Source organism: Octodon degus, unplaced genomic scaffold (genome assembly GCF_000260255.1).
Source record: "Octodon degus isolate 3935 unplaced genomic scaffold, OctDeg1.0 scaffold00024, whole genome shotgun sequence".
Lineage (NCBI taxonomy): Eukaryota > Metazoa > Chordata > Mammalia > Rodentia > Octodontidae > Octodon > Octodon degus.
Genome location: NW_004524600.1, coordinates 2694036 through 2714486, shown reverse-complemented (window position 1 = coordinate 2714486; position 20451 = coordinate 2694036). Strand labels below are relative to the sequence as shown.

General features: G+C 37.3%; 1 pseudogene; it reads right to left on the bottom strand.

Moving 5' to 3' along the window:
- Nucleotides 1-364: 364 nt before the first annotated feature.
- LOC101569816 overlaps nt 365-20451 on the bottom strand; it is a 151403-nt pseudogene continuing 131316 nt past the window's right edge.

Genomic DNA, 20451 nt, shown 5'->3' with positions numbered 1-20451 from the left:
TTAGAGTGAAGATATAGACTAGCTTCTCTAATAAAACAAGAAAAATCATCAATGATACTGGCACTCTGTTCTTCAGAGCAGTACTAATACAAACTCAACCCTTTTAAACCAGTGAGCCGGTCATACATGCCTAGTAAAGCGGTGTTACAATCCCTACAAAGTAAAAGAAATGCATAAAGATGTGAACCAATTTGCCTTTTCAGAGTAATGCAATACAAAAGAAATTGGTAACTGTTTTAACTTTTCCTTCTGAATCCTGCATGCTTCAAGGTACTTCAGAGCCCCAGTAATCAAGCAACTCAAGACAAAAGATAAAAGTGAAAAGTAGACCCAAAGATCTATGACGACTTCTCCCACTTGGCTCTTAAGTATCCATTGATCGACTGGTCACTTTTGCAGGCATTCCAGACAGTACAAGTGCAGCCATCAGTACTGTTGTCTTTGTCTTCTGTTCACTCTTAGGGTAATATTTGTATAGTCCCATTTATGCAAGTTATAAAGTAAAAAAATGCAGCAAATATGGACAAATATTTGCAGACAAAAGCTGACACCAAGAGCAAGAAGCACACATCCCAACATTCTAAATATTAAATTTTTCTATTGTACCTCCATCTTCTCGATTGAGTTTTTCACTAATCAGCTGTTTCCATAGCTTCACTGCTTCTTCAAATCTGAAAAGGTATCATGCTAGGCCATGCTGAGGGCCTCCTTTGGACAGTGTCCCTTCTGTTTTGCTGCTAGAGCTCAAGGTTGACATCAGTACTGCACTCTGGTGGCTTCATGCAAGAGTCCAATTTGTCTCCCAGTTGGGTCCCTTTAACTCTGCCACATCGGCCTGTGGGTCTGTTGTCCCTGTACTGTCTGAATCACCCAGCACTACTTGCTCTGAAACTGAAGGAAGCTGAGTTAAATTTATCACATTCCTGCTGCTTTGTTTTTGCTTGACTTTCCTCTTCCAAGCAGCTCTTGGGCCTGTGAAAGGCCATGATCCATTTGAAGCATTTTTCTGATTTCTTGAGCAGCTTTCTCTTCACAGCTCAATGCTGGGAAGTCGAGAGGCCCAAGCCAAATGGAGCTACCAGTCTATTCCAGATCTCAGAAGGCACAGTCACAGGTTCCATCCTCCTCTCCACAGTCCAGGCGTAGTGACAGTGGTAGAGGTGGTGGCAGTCCAGGTGGTGGGAGCAAGGGTGACTCTCCTGTTTCTATTTGTCATTGTCACTGGGGAAACTCAGAACAGAAAACAAGGACAACTAAATTACACTAACAACTAAATTCTTAGTTTTTGAAAGGACAACAAAATTCTTAGCTTTTGCAATTAAAGTAAGATAACGCAAGAACTTAAACTTCTGCACTTCAAAACCATTAGCTACTTATACCGTATCTGTGTTAGAATTAACAGTTTTTGTTTTGTTTTGTTTCTTTTTCCTTTTTTTCCCTGTCCCAGACCAAATCAAATAACCAGAAGTTTAGAAAGAAAGAAAAATGATGAGAAGCAAAACAAAGTTAGAGAAATGAATCTTTTTTTTTTTTTTTTTCCGGAACTGATAATTGAACTCAGACCCTTGTGCTTGCCAGGCAAGCACTTATTCTGCTGAGTCATCTCCGCAGCCCCTTAAGGATTTTTTTTTGTTCCAAATGCCTTCTGGGCAGGTTTGGCTGGCTTGAGTTGTGGGGATCAAACCACAGCAACCTGAACCTGACTGCTTTGTTGAAGCAGCCACTTAAAGAACTGAGCTAAGGGGCGGGCCCCCAAATGAATCTTAATATACAAGCAAACAATCACTGGACTTTATAGGACAACAGGACTGTGACTCACACCATGCAGCAACCTACCCCAAAAAACAACAATTTACCTATAACATCAACCCAAGAGCCAGTCTACTGTGCTTAATAGCAAGCCAGGAAGCCACACAGCAACTTCTGTCTATAACAATTAATCTAAAATGTGCTAGTGGTTTGATGAGTAACTGGCAACTTCTCGAATTTTGTCCCTGCTTCCAACTCCAGACCAACCAGAAAAAACTACAGAAGCACCCTATGAGTCATGTAGGATGTCCTTCTTCTCTGCATCTACCTCCAGCTTCCCAGTGCCAACAGCCTCTAGGCAGCATACAACAGGAGCATGCTTTTCACTATGAAGACTTCTCTCTCTTCCGCCAGCTTTGCCTCTCTACCAGACTATAAGGGTCTGGCCCACTACCTTGCTATTGCAAGCTGTCAATGAACAGACTTTGCATTGCTCACTTGGATTATCTCCATTGACTTCCATCAAAGCCAGTTGCAGTTCCCAAGGGGAATCCCACACCTCCAAGCAAGAGAGCACCTTGACCGAGAGTCTGCCCAGGGTTGGTGAGAACAGAACATGATCAACCACAGACTATTCTACCGGACAGAGAACATTCCATTGGCCAGCCCAAGAGGTCCTGAGGCACTAGAAAAAAAAATCCTTAACCTTCAAGTAACCTTGTCCCTAAGCTCTTCATCCTTCCTACTCTTTATCAAACTGGAATTGCACACCCCACACCTCCTGGTCTGCAGAGTATAGCTTCCCAGAGGAAGAACTTTCTTGAGCAACTGTTCACAAACTCCTGAACTTTGGCTGATTGGTTTTCTTTTTCTTTTTTTTTTCTTTCTTTCTTTTTTTATTTTAGGGAAGAGTCTACAGGGATTGTCCTTTGCTAAACCTCTACGAACCACCCCTTCCTTTCTGAGGCAGTACATCTCTTTCTCCTGCAGATATTTTGTACAAAGGTTCACTCTTAACAGCGTCCCTCTTGAATTTCTTCTGCATTGGTCTAGATGCCTCATGTCTGACTTTATGTCACTGTCATAATTATTAGTATCCTCATTTTAGAGAGGAGGAAATTCTGGTATGATGAAATCTGGATGTAATTGTCAGGACACACAACATACAGAAAAATATGTCAAATATGTAAGTATAATATGTGGTTCCCTCACCTTGTTACCACTGATATTTTGGGTCAGTGAATCATCATTTTTAGAAAGGGTGCACAGTGCAACTGTGGAGCTTAGGGATCACTGTACCCATCTTACAGCCAGGCTGGAAAGAAATAACAAAGAAGAGTTCTGTATATAACCTTTAAAACTTTTCTTTGGTTTCACTTTTTAAAAAAAGCATTGGTTTTGTAGTCTGAAAAATATCAAAGCAGGAACATTTCAAGAGAAAAGAAAGATCACCTTTATTTTCTGAACAACCACATCACATTACTGGTTTATACTGAGCTCATGATTAATTAAACTTTACTAGCCTTCTTTTACATAAATCACTTTGTTTCCCCAGACCTGTACTCATAAAATTGATTTTTCAAAAGAATTCAAAGCCTTATGTTTAATCTGGGCTAAATTTCACATTCTTTGTTTTGAATGTTCATTGCAAACTGGCAACTGTTTTCTTGAACTTAACTCTTTCATCCAGTTGACAAACGATCTGATCCAGTTATTTATCCTTTGCAAACCAGGTCACTGCATTTCAATGGCAAGGCAGTGCTGCCAACAAGAGGACTAAGGGTCCCTGCCTTACTTCTCTAGAGATTTCCTGCCTTCGAGTGGTAAAACATTTATAAATACGATTCTAAATGGTTCCACCAGCCAACCGCCACTGCGCTTAGCCATCTGCATGGCCCTAGACCACTTAGGATTGGTATTCTCTAGGGTTGTGTATATTTTTCTGGGCGATAAATTATGGCTCCAGTCACCCATCTGACAATCCTCTACATTTATCCTGCTGAAATGAGTGGTGACCATAAAGTGATTCTATACACACAGAAAAATAAATTGGAACTTAAGAATAACCTACCTAGAACACACTGAGGGGAACAAGAGGTGTCTAGGTGGGCCCTTATCTGTGTTCACTGACAACACACAAGTGTTACACGATCCTCTCTTCCGCTCTGTAAGTGCCTGCTCTAAAGAGCTTAAATTGGATGCATATATGTAAAGGAAACAGTTAAGATTTGGGAAAGCATCAATAGTTCTTGCTAAATTATCCCATTTTACAAAATCAAAATTTTGTCATCTATAGTTTTCTGGAAGTAGGTCCATGCACAGCAGCTTCTCAAAAGTTGCAGAACAGTGTTTGTGTAGTGCTATGGAGAGATTTCCCTCACAACCCACCACATCATATTTTGGCCCTGGAGCATGTGTTTTCTTCCACCAGTAGCTTCCTTCTCTCTTTCCTTCAACTTTCACCTTGTTAAATGATGATTTTCCAGACTTCAAGAAGCCTGTGATCTCATCCGTCCCCTTCTTTACACCAGGGTAGGCCCCTGTGGAATTCTAAATCAGCCCCAGTGGTGGATGGAATATCTGGCATATGAAATATCCCCCAAAATTTCACTCACTTATTTTCTTTCCTGAGTCCTCCATAGGAGGATTACATTTCCAAACACAGAAACTGCGGGTAACCATGTCTCATTTGTTCAGCACCATATATGCTATGTGGTGGATGGTTAGTATCTGATGAATGAAGAGATGAAACTCAATTAATATACTTAAAACAGATGTTTTGTGACTTCTTCCCTTTCTTGGGCTTCAATTTCTTTTAAAATAATTGTTCTAAAATGTTGTTCCCACTGGAACACAATTTTACTGAGCAGCACAAGCTTAGCAGAGCTGAAGCCGGAGGCTCACACTCTCTCAGTCACCTAGCAGCATTCCACCATCTGGCCCAAGCACAGGGCCTCTCTTTCCTTCTTTGCTCTAAATATAGTTCTAAAGGATCTTTCTGTGTTGTTGTTGGCACCTTTTGTAGGCCTCAGCTCACTCTGGGCATCACCCTCCAGAAAACATTTGTATAAATTTGCATATTCATCATTATTTATGTTCAGTCCTTTTCATGTTTTATATACTCCATTTTTCCATCCTGAGCTCATCCATCGGATAATCCCTCAGCACTCACATAGTCACAGGAGGTTGTGCATACAACACAACTTTTCTTTTTTATCAGGACGGTTTAGCAGCCAGTATTGCACCTATACCATCAGAAATTTGTTTATAGAAGACACGAGCTTTATTTTCTTAGATAATGGTCTTTGGTGATAAAATAATGCTGATTTTTTAAAACTTATTTATTTATTTGGTACAGGGTCTCACTACATAGCTTGGACTCATAGTGATCCTCCTATCGCAGGCTCCCCAGTGCTGGGATTACAGGTGTGTGCCAGCATGCCCAGTTTCGGTGGGCAATACTGCACGGTTAGGGTACTGGGACCAGCACAGCATGTGGTACTGGGGATCAAACCCAGATCCTTTTGCTTGCCAGGAGAGTGCTTAGACTGCTGAGCTATCTCCCCAGGCCCCTGATTTTTAAAAAAATAATTTTATTGAGAAACAAATAGTAATGAGACAGTTGCAAAACCAATTATTACCACAGTTTCAATAATTAATACATTATATATTGTTGTCTTAGTGGTTATTCATTGTACAAGATGCAGACATGATATCCTGTCCACAAACACTATTAGAACAAATCTCTTTATTCATTGGATTAAGAGAATGTCGCTGTATTTCTATCCTAACTATTTTGAATATACAGATATAAAACGGTCGTTCATTTGTAGCCCCCTTTTTTGTTTAGTTTTGCCAGAGAAGGGCATTCCATTGTCATTTAAATATTTTAGATGCATGAATTTAGCAAAATATTCCAGTATAGTCCAGTAGTCCATTATAGTAGTGGGTTTTCCATAAGACTGGGAATGTCAGAAGTTGTTGACTTGAACCTTTTACAGCTCAACATATTAATATGGCTTTACTTTTTATACTTCATTTTTTATACTTTGCTGCTGAATGGTTAAGACCAAGATAAAGCAAGACCTATATAACAAGAAATGTAACTTTTGTCTGCCAAGGTCAGTCAAATCCCCTCAGTGTTTACCCTAAAACCCTGTACCACAGTTTGTAGATCCTTTGTCAGTGTCAACCATGTGGATGAGTCATGGCCATTGCTTGACCAACAGGCCCCTGATTTTTCATTGACATTTAAAATTACTTTCCTAAAATTTGGGATCAAAAAATTCATGTTTTCTACTTAAACTGTTTTTCCTTTGTATAAATTTAATAATTATTTGTGAAATAAAGATGACGGACACTACACTTTTGCTTTGTGTTTGTGTTTTACCCAAATAGTCAGTCTATTTCTCTTCTTTTTTCATTCATCTGTTTTCTGTTTCTACCCTCCATCCTTTCTTCTGCTCTTTCTTCCATTTCTGGTGCTAGAGATCAAAACTATACCCTTACATAGACTATGCAAATACTCTACCACTGAGCTACACCCAAAGCCATACTTGAGTAATTTCTTAACAAGTGCTTCAATTTCTCAACCTGTAAATTAGAGATAAATATACCTACCCATGTCAGCCTTCTACTCCTCTCACATAATAATCATTGACTGCAGGAGTTCTCAATCAGAGCTATTTTGTTCTCCAGGGTATGTTTGGCAATATTTTGTGACATTTTGATTTTTTATAACTGGAGAGATTTGCTAAAGACATCCAGTTGGTAAATGCTGCTAAACATTCCACAACAGAGAATTATCCAAGTGCCAACATTAAGAAGCACTGGCAATGTAAACCTATGAAGGCAAGAGCAAGGTCAATCATAATTGCTACTGTACACCTGGTACCCAGCCCTGTACGTGATGCATGATTGATATACAGTAAAAGTTCACAAAAAGGGTAACTGGATGAATTAATATAATGCTAAATAAAGGTCTAGAGTCTGCCTGAATTCAAATGTCAAGGGGAGACTTACAAATGGTAAAGAGTTCATGACTGAAGCATACTTTCGTTAACTATTGTTCCACACTCTGTGCCCAGAAAGCTCTCCCATTAATAAGAAAGTAGAGAAGCAAGTAACTAGGTAGCTTAAACATAAACAACCAATGCAAAACTGGGGGAAGTTTAAGAGTGTTGGGCTGGGCGTGGAGGGAAGAAAGCTCTTATTTGTAGTTTGTGCTAAGTTCTATGGTATAAACACTTCCACCATGGCTGCTTTCAAGATACCAGTGTATCTTGTCATGCAACTAGGAGTTGTAGAGAATCACTTACACTCAACTGTCATATGATCCTGCATGCCAGCAGCTTCACTGCAGCCCTCTGTCATCCTTGTAGCATCATTTATGCTGTCATTTATATCTTATCTTCAGATGTCTTCACCAAATGCTGGTATTAGAATATTCAATATTAGTATCAAATCTTATAAAAGAATCACAGCAACTATGGTTGGCCTGCAGGTTCTTTGTGGGCATGAACAGTCTATAAAATATTTCTACTCTATAGTTTAAAAATACTGTGATTTTGCTTTGAGTCCTTTATTATCCTCATGGAAATGTGAAATTTGTGTTTAGCCAACAAGAACATCTTCAAACAATGTTATGGCAAATTATAAATATTGACGAGTAAGAATACAAGCACACAAATGCATTAAACAAATAAATGTACTAAAAGTTATAAACCTCCTCAGTTTAGTTTCTTTGATGAGTACTTCAATGAAAGAACTTGATTTTATTTTGGCAAAGTGGCAGAAACAGGGAGTTCATGCCTTAGTTAATCATACTAACACAGAGACCTCCTTCCCCTCCACACATAATATATCTTAATCAAATAAAACCTCATTTTTAATGCCATGAAAATTGTTTACATAATTTTTGTTATAACAAAAGTTAAGCGGGAGAAATATTTTACTCACTTATCTCTAAATTCTATGAGCTTATAAATTTTAGAGCTCAGAAGAAAACTTTTGAACTATCAAGTTTATTTATTTCCTTGAATTTAAAAATCTCACTGCATATTTCACTTGCTTTTCCATTTAAATAGAATTTAAACCAGTGTAACAGACATGGTGCTTGTGCACCTGGAACTTCTGTGAAACGGCCAGGATTTCTGTATCTTTATTTCAGATAAAGGAATAACCATAGGCAATGTGTCTGTGAGACTTAGAAGGCAGAAGACAAGGAGTAGCTAGTATACCCTTCTTTTTTCTTTTTTTTTTTTTTTTTTTTCAGAACCGAGGATTGAACTCAGGTCCTTGTGCTTGCCAGGGAAGCACTTATTCTACTGAGCTATCTCCCCGGCCCCTAGTATATCCTTCTAAAGTTTGCAATTTTCAGTGTGTATAATTTTTATTAGTGCATATTAATTTTACAAAATACAGTGGTATCTCTTTTCACGACACTTAGTTCATTCCACAATCCTGGAAAATATGGTCATATTTGTGTTTGTGCAGGAAAGATGGATGCAGTTGTGTTTGTCACCAAATGCAGAGTTGACCAAAACAAGCAAAATTTTGCCAAACACATCTGTTTGTAAGCCACATTATTCAAAAACTGAAGTATCTGTGAACTGAGATGCCACTGTATTGAGTTTTACTCTATTTTCATGTATGCATATAAAATTTTTATCATATCTGTTCTGCCATTAGACTTACATCCATCCCCTCCTGGCTGATCCCCTAAATCAGTGGTGGCATTCACTTGTACCCATGGTTCACTGGACCCTACTTCCTCTCCTGCTGTGGCTTCACTAGTCCAAGACAAGGTTCATAGGCCACTCTTGGGTAAAAAGCACCAGCTTCTTCTGTAGATCCCTTCTGGAGTTTAGGCAAAAAGAAGTGAGAACACAAGTTCTAGTTTGCCCTCACAGATTCCAGAGTGTTCTGGAAGCACCTGACATAGCCTTGCTCACTCCGACTTCATATATCGTTCTCTTCTTTCCAGTTGCCATCCTTGCAAATGCAAGTACCACAAAAGACCCCAAAGCAACAGTCTTCCATGGACTTGAACAATCCACTGTGCTTGTCATTCATAGTGAGTGAGCCCTCACCAGTACCCTGTGTTGATATCACTGTTGCTTCACCATCGTTACCCCCCTTCACTTATAGCAATAGATATCTTCTGGAAGACTTGCTTGAGCTCTAATTGATACTGCAGAATTTTATAGGTGGGGCTTCACAGAGATTCTCTCTCCCTGCTCTAGAGCAATACATACTTGTTAGTGGCAGGCCCATATTCTTTTATTCCCTTGCAGAGCAAACCTGAACTTGGTTTCAGATGTTGCAGATCTCCCAGCATCTCTTTACCAAACCAGCATCTTATCCACATGAACGTGCTTGGCTCACATCTAAAGGGAGGACAGATGTGCTAAAATGTCAGAGCTCTGGAAATGACCCTCAAACAATTACAGACAACAATCAGTGAATAAGTTCCCCCACTTCCTTACCCTTCTTCAAGATAACGCTGAAGTGTTTCACACCCAGTTTTTGTGAGGCTCTCACCTGCACTGCCCCCCGTGATGTGCTGTTTCTTACGGAACATTTTATTTTCTTTCTTCCCTTTCTTGTTGTACTTTCCCAGTAGCATGTAGAACTTTTCAGACCAACACCCAAGTTCCATCCAACTCTTTCTTTCAGAATTTGCTTTTGGTGAAACTTAAACCAATACAGTCTCCTAAAAGTCTTTGCATTTTTCCCTTCAAAAAATCATATGGCTTTAGGAAAATGCAGAGAAAAAACTTCCTGTTTTTCAGACAATTTCTTGCTGTTACCCAGGTTCTGCCCTCGGGTACTCCTTCTTCCTCAGCCTGTACAGTAGCTGAGGCTACAGATATGCAGAGCTGCCATGTCATCTTGCCCTAGTTTCTTACAGAAAATTTAAGACAAACTTCTACTTCTTATTCTTCCTAAGACTCATAATCTATGTCTCAACCTTGCATACTGACTTTAGAATTACAGAGGCACTCAAACTTTTTACAGGTATAGAGTGGTAAGGGCGCAACTACCTGTGTGTAAACCAGAACTTTCCAGGGTGATGAGAGCAGTTTTAGATATTTATTGGTGAAGACTTTTTTGTTTATGTTATGGATGGTAACAAGAGAAATCATTTGGAAGAACAAATTTTGTTGTCTTAGTGGTTATTCATTGTACAAGATGCAAACATGGCGCTGGAGAGATGGCTCAGTGGTCTAAAGCACCTACTTGAAACAAGCTTGGCAAAGCACAGGGACCGCGGTTCGATCCCCAGCACCACATGCCAGCCAGACCCGCCCCCTGGTGGGCTGAGCTGGCCACACACACATGCAATAAATAAATGTAATAAATAAAAATAAATAAATATAAAAAAAGATGCAAACATGATTACCATGTCCACTAACGCTATTAGAACAAATCTTTCTATTCATTAAATTAAGAGAAAGTAGCTGTATATCTATCCTAACTATTTTGAATATACAGATACAAAATGGGCCTTCATTTGTATCCCCTTTTTATTTAGTTTTGTAAGAGAAGGGTCCTACTGCTTCCAAAGATTACCACAGGTAGGTGACCAAGCATTCAACACAGGGACCTATGAGGGACACGAACCAAGCCATGCTGGCTAAGTCTGAAAAGATTAGTCTAGAATGTCAATGATATATGCTATTCAAATATGTATTCCTTGTTTGCTTCTTGTTTGTGTCTTTTGAGCCAAATGACTATTGTAGTGATTTTATTATATGAACAGAGCGTGAAAGAGAAAGACTCTGTCACAAAGTCGCTGAAGATCCAGAAAATAAGGTTGGGTTGCAGAGATGTGCTTTGGAGAGCCCAAGGGAGACAAAGACTGCCAGAGAAAGCTGACTCCTCAACTGCAGATGAAATATTGAAATCCTCATTCAACAATCTACTGTATATCCTAGTAATTAGGTTTTTGTTTCCATCACATTCTATTATTATTATTTTTCCTGTATTTTAGGGAAGGTTCTACAGGGTGTTCAGGGTCTCACTACTAGATCAGAGTTGTAATGATTCTCCTGTTTACAGCCTCCAAAGTGCTGGGATTATAGGCAAGCCCCACCATGCCCAGTCTCAATTGCTTTCTCAGTGCACCCAGCAGGCAGGGCTGATACAGTAGGCCTGGGGATCGAACCCCGGGGCCCCTGTGTCTGCTTTCAGGTGCCTTAACCTGCTAAGCTATTTGGCTGGCCCAAAAGTTAAGAAGGATTTTTCTTTCTTTTTTTTCTTTTTTGCTGGCTTAGGCTGCCTTAATGGCAGGTCTGGTAAGGCATGTGGACCTGGAGATCAAAATGTGGTCCCCTGTGCCTGACTGTGTTTGAATGAGCAAGAGCTTTAACAACTGTGCTAACCCACAGGCCGCTTCCATCACATTCTAGAAGAATCAGTTAACAAACATATATCAGAAGCTAGAAATTGATAAACAAAAGCTATCAATGTGCTTATTTACAAAAAATAGTGATCATAACTGTCAATTCTGTATCCTAAGATAGAGAGTCTAACACTCTTTAAGCAGATTCCGATGCATGTAAGTGATTGAACAAGAAAGCTTAAAATAAGTAAGTTTTTAATTATTGAAAGGATAGGTACCAAAGAAATAAAAGTAATATATAGTAGAGTTAACAGCCGAGAGTCATCCACATGTATTAAAATCACTAATTTCTCCCCTTAAATAACTAAACAACACACCTATAATATTTAAATGATGGAACTTAGCAAAAAAAAGGGGATACAGATGAATGTCCATTTTGTATCTGTGTATTCAAAGTAGTTAGGATAGATATATAGTTAAATTTTCTTAATGAATAGAGTGATTTGTTCTAATGGTGTTTGTAAATAGGATATCATGTCCGCATCTTGTACAGCAATTAACCACTAGGAAGAATGTGTGCAATGTGTTATTATTGAAACTGTCCTACCAATTTGGTTTGAAACTGTCTCATTGCTATTTGTTTCTCAATAAAATTATGGAAAAAATAAAAAGAAAAAAGAAAGGGAAAAAGAAAAAAATTACATATATATACATATATAAATGATAGTTAAGAGAGTTATACTACTAATTGCTGTAATTTCATTGAAAAGAAAGGTTTGTGCCTATATTGATAAATTTTTCATGTCTATATCTTATAATATGAGCAACTACTTTGAAAATGAAAATACATAATGTATTAACCATGAAAATAAGTAAATAAATAAACAATTGTTTCATACACTCTTGCTTCTTAATGGCCATTAATTTTCCCTCCTGTGAAATACAACAATACTTTCTAACTATAACAGGAATAACATAAATGTACTAGTGAATATGGTTTTAAACATATTTCAGGGAATCATTCAGAGTTTTGAATAGTAGCACGAATTCAAATTTATTGCATTAGATTGTATCATATTAGGAATATTGAGGATTCACTATTTTGCCAATGAGTGATAGCAAAGCTTTAGAGACCAAGTTTGCCCAAAGCACAACCCAAAACTCTCATATTTATTGCAAAGTGCCAACACTGCAATTAAATCTGAATACTAAGGTTTTACTTTAGAAAAAAAAAATCTGTTATCTGATGTGCAACTGCTAGGGTGGTTTATTTCCTGTGCCTGAGGAGAGATCTCTGTGTGGCTACTGCAGCACATGCACCCTAGGCTCTCTACCACTGCTCGAGAGTCTTCATTCAATGGCCAATTAAAATATACACATCAAAAACACTTTCTGTAATGTGAAAGCGAACTTTGGCACCGTTAGAAAGAGACAGACAGACAGACAGACAGACAGACAGACAGACAGGCAGGCAGGCAGAGACAGAGAGACAGTGAGAGACTTCAGTACAGTTGGAGGGCACCAAGTGTAAAAGAATTAGTTGGGAGATGCCCTTGTAATTACTCCAGTTTTAATTTATGGTCTCCATTTATTATTTCCACTGTTTTGTTTTCTGATGAAAGCTTTATGCTCTGTAGAAATTCAGAGCAATGAGGCAAGTCTAGTATTGTTCTTTGTTATGCTGGCTAAGTATCCAATCTGTTTCTTTATTTATGCTAAGCTATTGTTTTAGATGATTCTTACTTTTTCTACAATACTATGGCTCACTCTTGCAGAAATGTATGTAAATGTTTTTATTTTATGAAAAACAGCAGATAAAATCATATATTATGCTGCTCTTGCAAAAAAAAAAAAAATCATTAAATTGTGCCAGAAGCAAAAAGGTTGACCTCTGCCATACTGTTGTGTGTGAGTACTAATTTCCCATCAAGTATTGTCCTATAATAAGTAGAAAGGCCCTTCTTTAATGCCAAAAGGCAGATGACTTTGATAATACAGAAAAGTGACCTCTATTTCTTTAACGGATTTGTTTAAGGAAAACATATGTATAGCTCTTTTTTTTTTCCAGAAATGCGAAGGATATGAGCCTTCCTTTGGCAGACTTAACTGTAACAGTAATTAGATGATCATCTTATTCGCTAATTAATTATAAAATGATTCAATGATAGGGTGGAAAAGGACCTTGACAAATCAGCAGAGCCAGTACTTATGTTCTTTGTGGGAATCACATATGAACTACTCTAGACCCATGGGAAATGGACTTATTTTTCAGATCTTAGCAAAATATTGCACCTAGAACCTTCTCTCATGACCTAGTCCAGGATAAGAAAATCCACTCACTATTCCCTTTAATTATCATTTGCAGGGTATCCTGGGAACACACCAGATACCTTTCTCAGTCAGCCCCGATTATTTTCTTTCCACCAAGAACTGTTCCCTGCCTATGTTAAATAAGCCCATAGCTTCTAATGTATAAGCAGTAGCCTTTTTTTTCCTGCTTCTTAGTTGCCAAATTTTCTTAAAATGTTCCATATTTTCTATTGTTTCCAGAACTTGCACTCTAAAACTGCAAAGCTATAATAATTGCAAAAATGAAAGAATAACCTTTGACAGAATCTACCCCATGCCAAATTGTGCAGCACAAGAAGAAATTGGCTATAATGTCCATTCTTCCCACCTCCAATAGCAGCAATGGAGGTTAGCTTTACATACCAATTCTATTGCTAATTGTTATAATTGTATGTGCTATTAGTATGTATAATTTATAATTTCAGTATCTACTAAATATTGGACTCTTAAGAATTTATCTGGGTACAAACAAGTAAAATATGCCGAATGTCAAGTAGGGTTTTAAAACCTTGACTCATAGTATGCTGTTTCCACAGTGACAATGATAATGATAATAGTAATAAAGTGTATGTATTTGCATTTTTATTTGCATTAGTATTTATAATATTCTTATAAAAATTAAAGTGTTTCATTGCATGGCAACCATCCTATCAAATCTTTGTGTCATGCCCAGAATTTTTTAAACTGGAGATTATCCAGTGCATTCAAAGAAAAGCAACAAGGGCAGTGTGATTTGAGGAAAAAAGAAAACAGAGCAAATTCTATAGTGGAAACAGAATGGAAAGCACCCAGGCAGTGAAGGTTCATATATGACAATGGAAGAACTTCAGATTTTATTTTGAATAAGGCAGGAAGCCACTGAAGAGATTTAAACATGAATATTCTTAAATAAAGTAAATAATTAAAAATAGGAGCAAGCAGATGAGTTACAAGATTACAGGGAATATTCAAATAAGAAATGATTATGGTACATACCAGAGTGTTGAGGGTGTTGACACGGTATCAGAATTTTTTGTATCCTGTGAAGCTATTGCAAACAAGATTTCTGAAGGATTAGATGTGACTTGGGAAAAGGCACATTAGGTTTAGGAGACGATTGAACTGAAAATACCAATATATTTTTTCATGTTATATTGCAAAGACCATCTTGAAAGTCTGCTTAGCAAACCATTGTGTTAATTAATGAGTCTGGAATACAGAGCAGACGGGCCAAAACTTGGTACTTAATGCCACAAGATTGGGTGAGTTCATCAATAGTATATTTAAATAGGAGGTACAAGAATTTCAATGTTCAGAGGTAGAGAGATAGAAGGAAAGGAGATTAAGAGAAGAAAATGGATTTTCTCCAGGAAAACAAATTTAAAAAGTAGTTCAAAGAAAAGAAATTGGGCTGGGGAGATAGCTCAGTGGTCTCATCACCTGCCTATCAAGCACGAGGACCTGGATCAATCCCCAGTACCACATGTCATGCCAGCCCCAGAATCCCAACTGTACCTAGCCAGCCACCAAGACTGGGCATAGTGGTGCATTCCTGTGATCCCAGTGTTGGAGGCACTGAGACAGCAGGATCACTATGAGTTTAAACTGCGTAGCAAGACCCTATACCAAATAAATAAAGGATTAAAAAAGAAAAGGTTTGAATACCTCTCTAAATAACACTAAAAGATTGAATAACATGATTACTGAGAAGATATTAGATGTACAGATCTGGAAGTCACCTACGATGACAACCGCAAGCTTAGTGATGCAGTTCCACTGAGCTCCTGGGTAGAGAGGACGCAATACAGAATTTAAAAGGGAGACTGGAAATGCTAAATACTCTTTTGAGCTCCTACTGATGGTGAGCAGAGCTCTGGGATGGTCACTAGAGGAGGATGTGAATTCAGCAAGGATATTTCCTAATGAAAGAAATCATAACATACAAATGAAATTAATCTAGCAGAAAAAGGGGAAGAATTCAATCACCCAGGACAGAGAAGGAGATTGCTTTAGCTATGAATGAACCCATGGAGGGTTCGAGCTGCAACTCAGAAAAGAGGCAGCATTAGATAGTCAAAGGTACAGTCAAGGATTCTATTTAAAATTTATAAAACATGGTCACACGCATACAAAAGAAATATACAGAGCATATTTCTATACATGGATAAACTGAGATGAGACTGCAAGAAGGGAAGTTCAGAAAGCACATTACAGATGTAGAATACCAGACATTCAATTTACTCTTCAGTAGAAAAACCTGAGGTTAAAGTGAGCCAATTAGCTAGCTATTCCCATTGTAAAGGTTGTTTTGAAAATATATACTGAAACTAATGAACAAAAATTTGTCATTTGAATAGGATTTCATTCTACCTACACACTGTGAAGTTAACAGAAGCGGGACCACCACCATCATCACTATAAAGATAAAATACTTAGACTCCTAAAGTATTATTCATTTACCCAAATTTACAAAGACTTTAACGATGAAATGTTATCTAGAAGTCTAGAAATCTGTATTTAAATCCAGAATTCTGATTCATGCTGCATTTTCCAAAATGTGTTAGTTAACATGGCAAAAAATATTTTTAAAAGGACTTTTCAGTGGAATTTAAATTCTAATATGGAGAATAATCTCTACAAACCACTCCTCCTTAGGGAAGTAACACCTAAACTTTGAGCAAAATACAGTAGATAGCTGAGAATTCTGAGCTGCTGACAAAAGAAGTATAATGTGGAATAGAGAAGTGTCCAAACCTGAGGAATCAACAACTACTGGTGTGCATGTGAAAATATCTTGAATCTTGCTTTTCTTTTCCTTTTTTTTTTTTTTTTTTGGTTATTGTTGTTTATTTGTTTGTTTGCTTGGGTCATAAAGCTATAAAGTATAGGTGAGGAGGACAAGCCCAACAGGAACTTTGATGTCATCCTGGCTGAAGAGACCAGAGAAAAGATCCCAGAAGGCCACTGGGGAATGAAAACGCTCTGAGAAGAGGCCTAATGTTGCATGTACCTTCATTTTGGATCAAAACTGTACAATTAAATGTCCAAAAAAAATTGCATGAGACTTACAGAATCATCTAAAGAAAGCAAAACAATCTGAGTCTAACTGAATCAGTAGACTAGTGAAATGAAAACATTTTATATAACAGAAGCCAGAGTCTAGAAAATATAACATTCACTACAGTTTAAACACCAAATTAATCAACATACAAGGAAATGGGGAAAAAATGGGAATTACTATCAAGAAAAAGCACATAAACATTATTTGTTAAAAATGTATTTGGTATAGAGTCTCATTATGCAGCTTGGACTCATAGTGATCCACCTGTTTCAGTTTCTCCAGCTCTGGGATTACAGGCGTGGGCCCCTATGCCCAGTCCCTGTGAGTAGTTTAGGGTTCCTGGAGGCAGAGCTGGCATGACATGTGGTCCCCGGGATTGAATCCCAGTCCTTGTGCTTGCCTAAGCAGGCGCTTAGTCCACTGAGCTATCTCACTAGCCCAAACACTAATTTTGAATGAATCAAATTTCAGAAGTATCAAATGAATACTTTTAAGTAGCTATTGTACCTACATGTCTACAGTTTGTTTTTTAAGTCATCAAAAGTACCTCAAAATGAATGTTTAAAAATTGAGAAATTTAAGAGAGAAACAAAACATATTCCACAAGATGAATTTAATATCCTAGGGAAAATGGAAGATAAAGTGTATACATGCTGGAAGATAGTGCAGGATAAATATTCTAATATGTTAAGCACATAGAAGTAAATAGATCCTCAGGAAGCTGAATGAAGACAACAAAGGAGACCAGGAGTGGTGACATATGCCTGTAATCCCAGCGCTGGGAAGGCTGAAAACAGGAGAAGCACTACACGTCAGAGCTGTGTAGTGAGACCATGTACCAAGTACATAGAAAAAATACAAAATAAAAACCAAAAAAGTCTAACAATTTTATGAGAGTCCAAGGAAAAAAGAGAGAAAGTAAAAGGTTAAAAAAAAGAGCCCACATTTAGGATGACCAAAATCTTCCCAAGTTATATGAAGGACATAAATTTAAATATTAAAGTTCAAAACACTCCCCCAAAAGATATATCTAAAAGCATGTCTAGATACATTACAGTTCAAATGTAGAATATAAAACATATGGAGAATAACTTGAAAGTAGTTGGAAAAATGAGGTGGAGAAAATGTGCCACACGTACAGGGGACCACAGTCTAAATAACTGCAGATTTCTCATTAGTACTCACTGAGACCAAGGACAGAGAATCAATGAAACAGTGAAGCTGAATTACATGGAGAATTCTTTACAAAGTGAGTAACATTTCCAAAACTAAAACAGTAGTGGTATTTTAGGGCTCAAAAGCTATGTCACCAGTAGATTGTTACTGTGAGAATTGTATAATACATTTTCTTAGCTGAAAAGAAATGCATTTAAAAGAAAAGTTTGGATTTTTAGGAGCACATTAAAAGCACCAGAAAGGGTAAACACTGCATATATAAAGACGCAGTAGAATACTATTTGACTGAAAAAGGTACAAATATTGACATAGGCTAAGAATGGATGAATCTCAAAATAATTATAAAGATATAAAGACAAATAATATGATTACATTTTTAAAATTCAAGAGAATAGGAACCCATTTATTAGTCATTTCTTTCCCAGGGACAGGGCTATAGGAAAAGATGGATTGAAAAAAACCAGAAGAAAACATTTTTGGGGGTATGACAGTGTGTTAGATGTCATTCTCAGAAGTGTCCATAGATGGGAGCATGCAAATGGAAAAGCTCATCAAATTGGTGATTGAAATATGTAGACTTCATTACATGTAACTGATCCTTCAGTAAAGTTGGAAAACTCTTACAAAGCACCTTGTCCAAGACTAGAAATAATCTAGTAGCGCTAATATTATAAGAATACATTTAAGGAACCTGAAAAAAATAACCCAAATAAATAATCATCAGTGAGGAGTGTTCTAATTTTGCTCAGCTATGCAAACAAAATAAAACCACATGGCTAAAACTTTCCACACCAGTGGTTTACTGTTTTGGCTCAACTTTTATTCAGCAGCTCCATTCAGTTTATATTTCCAGTAGGAACACTGTGGCCGTGACTCATTCTTCAATTGGAATCATCAGTGTGAGTATAGTAAAGCTAACAGACTTGGCATCATTTTCCTATGAGGGGGAAAAAAAAAACTCAGAAAAACAGCTCTTCTACTGAGAGTACAGATGTTAAGTTTATTAAACTGCAAACATTCTGCTCCCCCTCCTCCCCTTCCACATTTTCTGGGCAGTATTTCAGCTAATAAATGATCTATTTTATACTTTTAACCAGACAATTAAATGTCTCAAACATCTGTAATAAAATAGAAATTACAATGGTAAGCTCCAGCTTCGTTTGGATTTTGAGAAAGAACTTTAATTTTTCCCTTTCACAGAATTGTTTATATCAACAAGCTATCTTTGCATAAAATGTTGACTTGTATTAATTAAAAGAGTTTGTCTCTCAAAGAAACAGTGTCCAAGTCACAAACAACTTAAAATTTATTTCAATAGGCTTTTAATATGCATTCTTCTGGAGAAGGTGAAAATAAAGGGGTTTTCTAGTGTCTGTATTGGTATTCAGTATTCACTGGTCAAGCAAATTACTTTATATTGATATGCTAATTAAGTCCTTAGTACATATTACTCATATCTAGAGTGATGTATAAATCTTGTTAATGAAGAGGATAAAAATAGCTTAAAGACTGAGCATAAAATAACTAGCAAAAATATTGTGATGGTGAACTTGACATAGAAGAATACATCACAGCCATCAATCTAAGGCTGTTGGTCGCTCTCCCAGCTACAATGTCTTACTCTAATAATCAGATCAATTATTAATAAAATATTTACCCTGCAAAGATATGGCTTAGAGGTAATTTCTTCTTTCTTTGCCATTTGTGCAAATGCTACATTATAAGAATAGTGTGATTGGACTAGAGTTAGAGTGGTGTAGATACAATTTTCCTTAGTCAACAGTACATATAGATATGAAGAAGACAAAAAATGAAAGGCCTGACATTCCCCAAATCTAAGAATCTGCCCAGCTGTAAGAATAAGGCCAAAATAAAAAGAGATAAAGAAAAGACAAAAGGCCATATTAATTCATGCTAAACCAGACTAAAAAGAGTAATCTTAGTCTGCTTAAGCCTAGCAATATTTCAAAGCTAGGAATAAGGTAATTTAGAGAAAACAGTCTTCCAAAATGCTTGAGATTTTCTTCACAGAAACTATAAACTTTAACTCCATAATTACAATTTTGCTTATAATGCAAACTGCCAAGTATGCTCTAATGCCTAATTTTCTTCATCTTCTGCTATACCAGAATTCCAGGCATCTTCCTCCCTTGTGGTTAGTTGTTGCCATGTGACTAAGTATTGGACAATGCACTAAATGTGAAATTGTGCATGTACTGTACAGGGAGGTGCTAAAGGACACAAATGTCCTCTACCTTTTTCTTTTCTGCTTGCTGGAATGCATACACAGACATGGATCTGAAGCAGGTATTTTTACAGAAAGTGACCTCTCAAATGGTAATCCCAGCAGAGGAACAGAAAACAAACAAACAAACAAGAACATCAAAACAACAAAATAACTGAGTTTGTCCCTTCCATTCTCATGAAACAAAGTCATTGAAGCAACCCTACCTGCTTGCATATAGTCTTTAGAGCAAAAGAAAAATAAACTATATTTTTAAAGCTACTTTTATTGAGTGTTTACTCTTCATTTTAGCCAAATTTAAGTCTAATTGGTCAAAAGTCTACAAGTCTGATTACCTTAGTGCATTAGTAGATTGAGAGGAGAAAATTTAAGGAAAAAAAAAACTATTCAACGAGTGTTTTCGCTCTGTGGGGTGGGAGAGAACATGAGGAAGAAGAAAGGCATTGGGCTCACTAGTAGAGATTGGGATGATGGGAAGGAAAGGAGGATTGTAAAAGAGATGCAAACATCCTGAAGAGAAGTTTCTGGAATCAAGGTATATTGAGA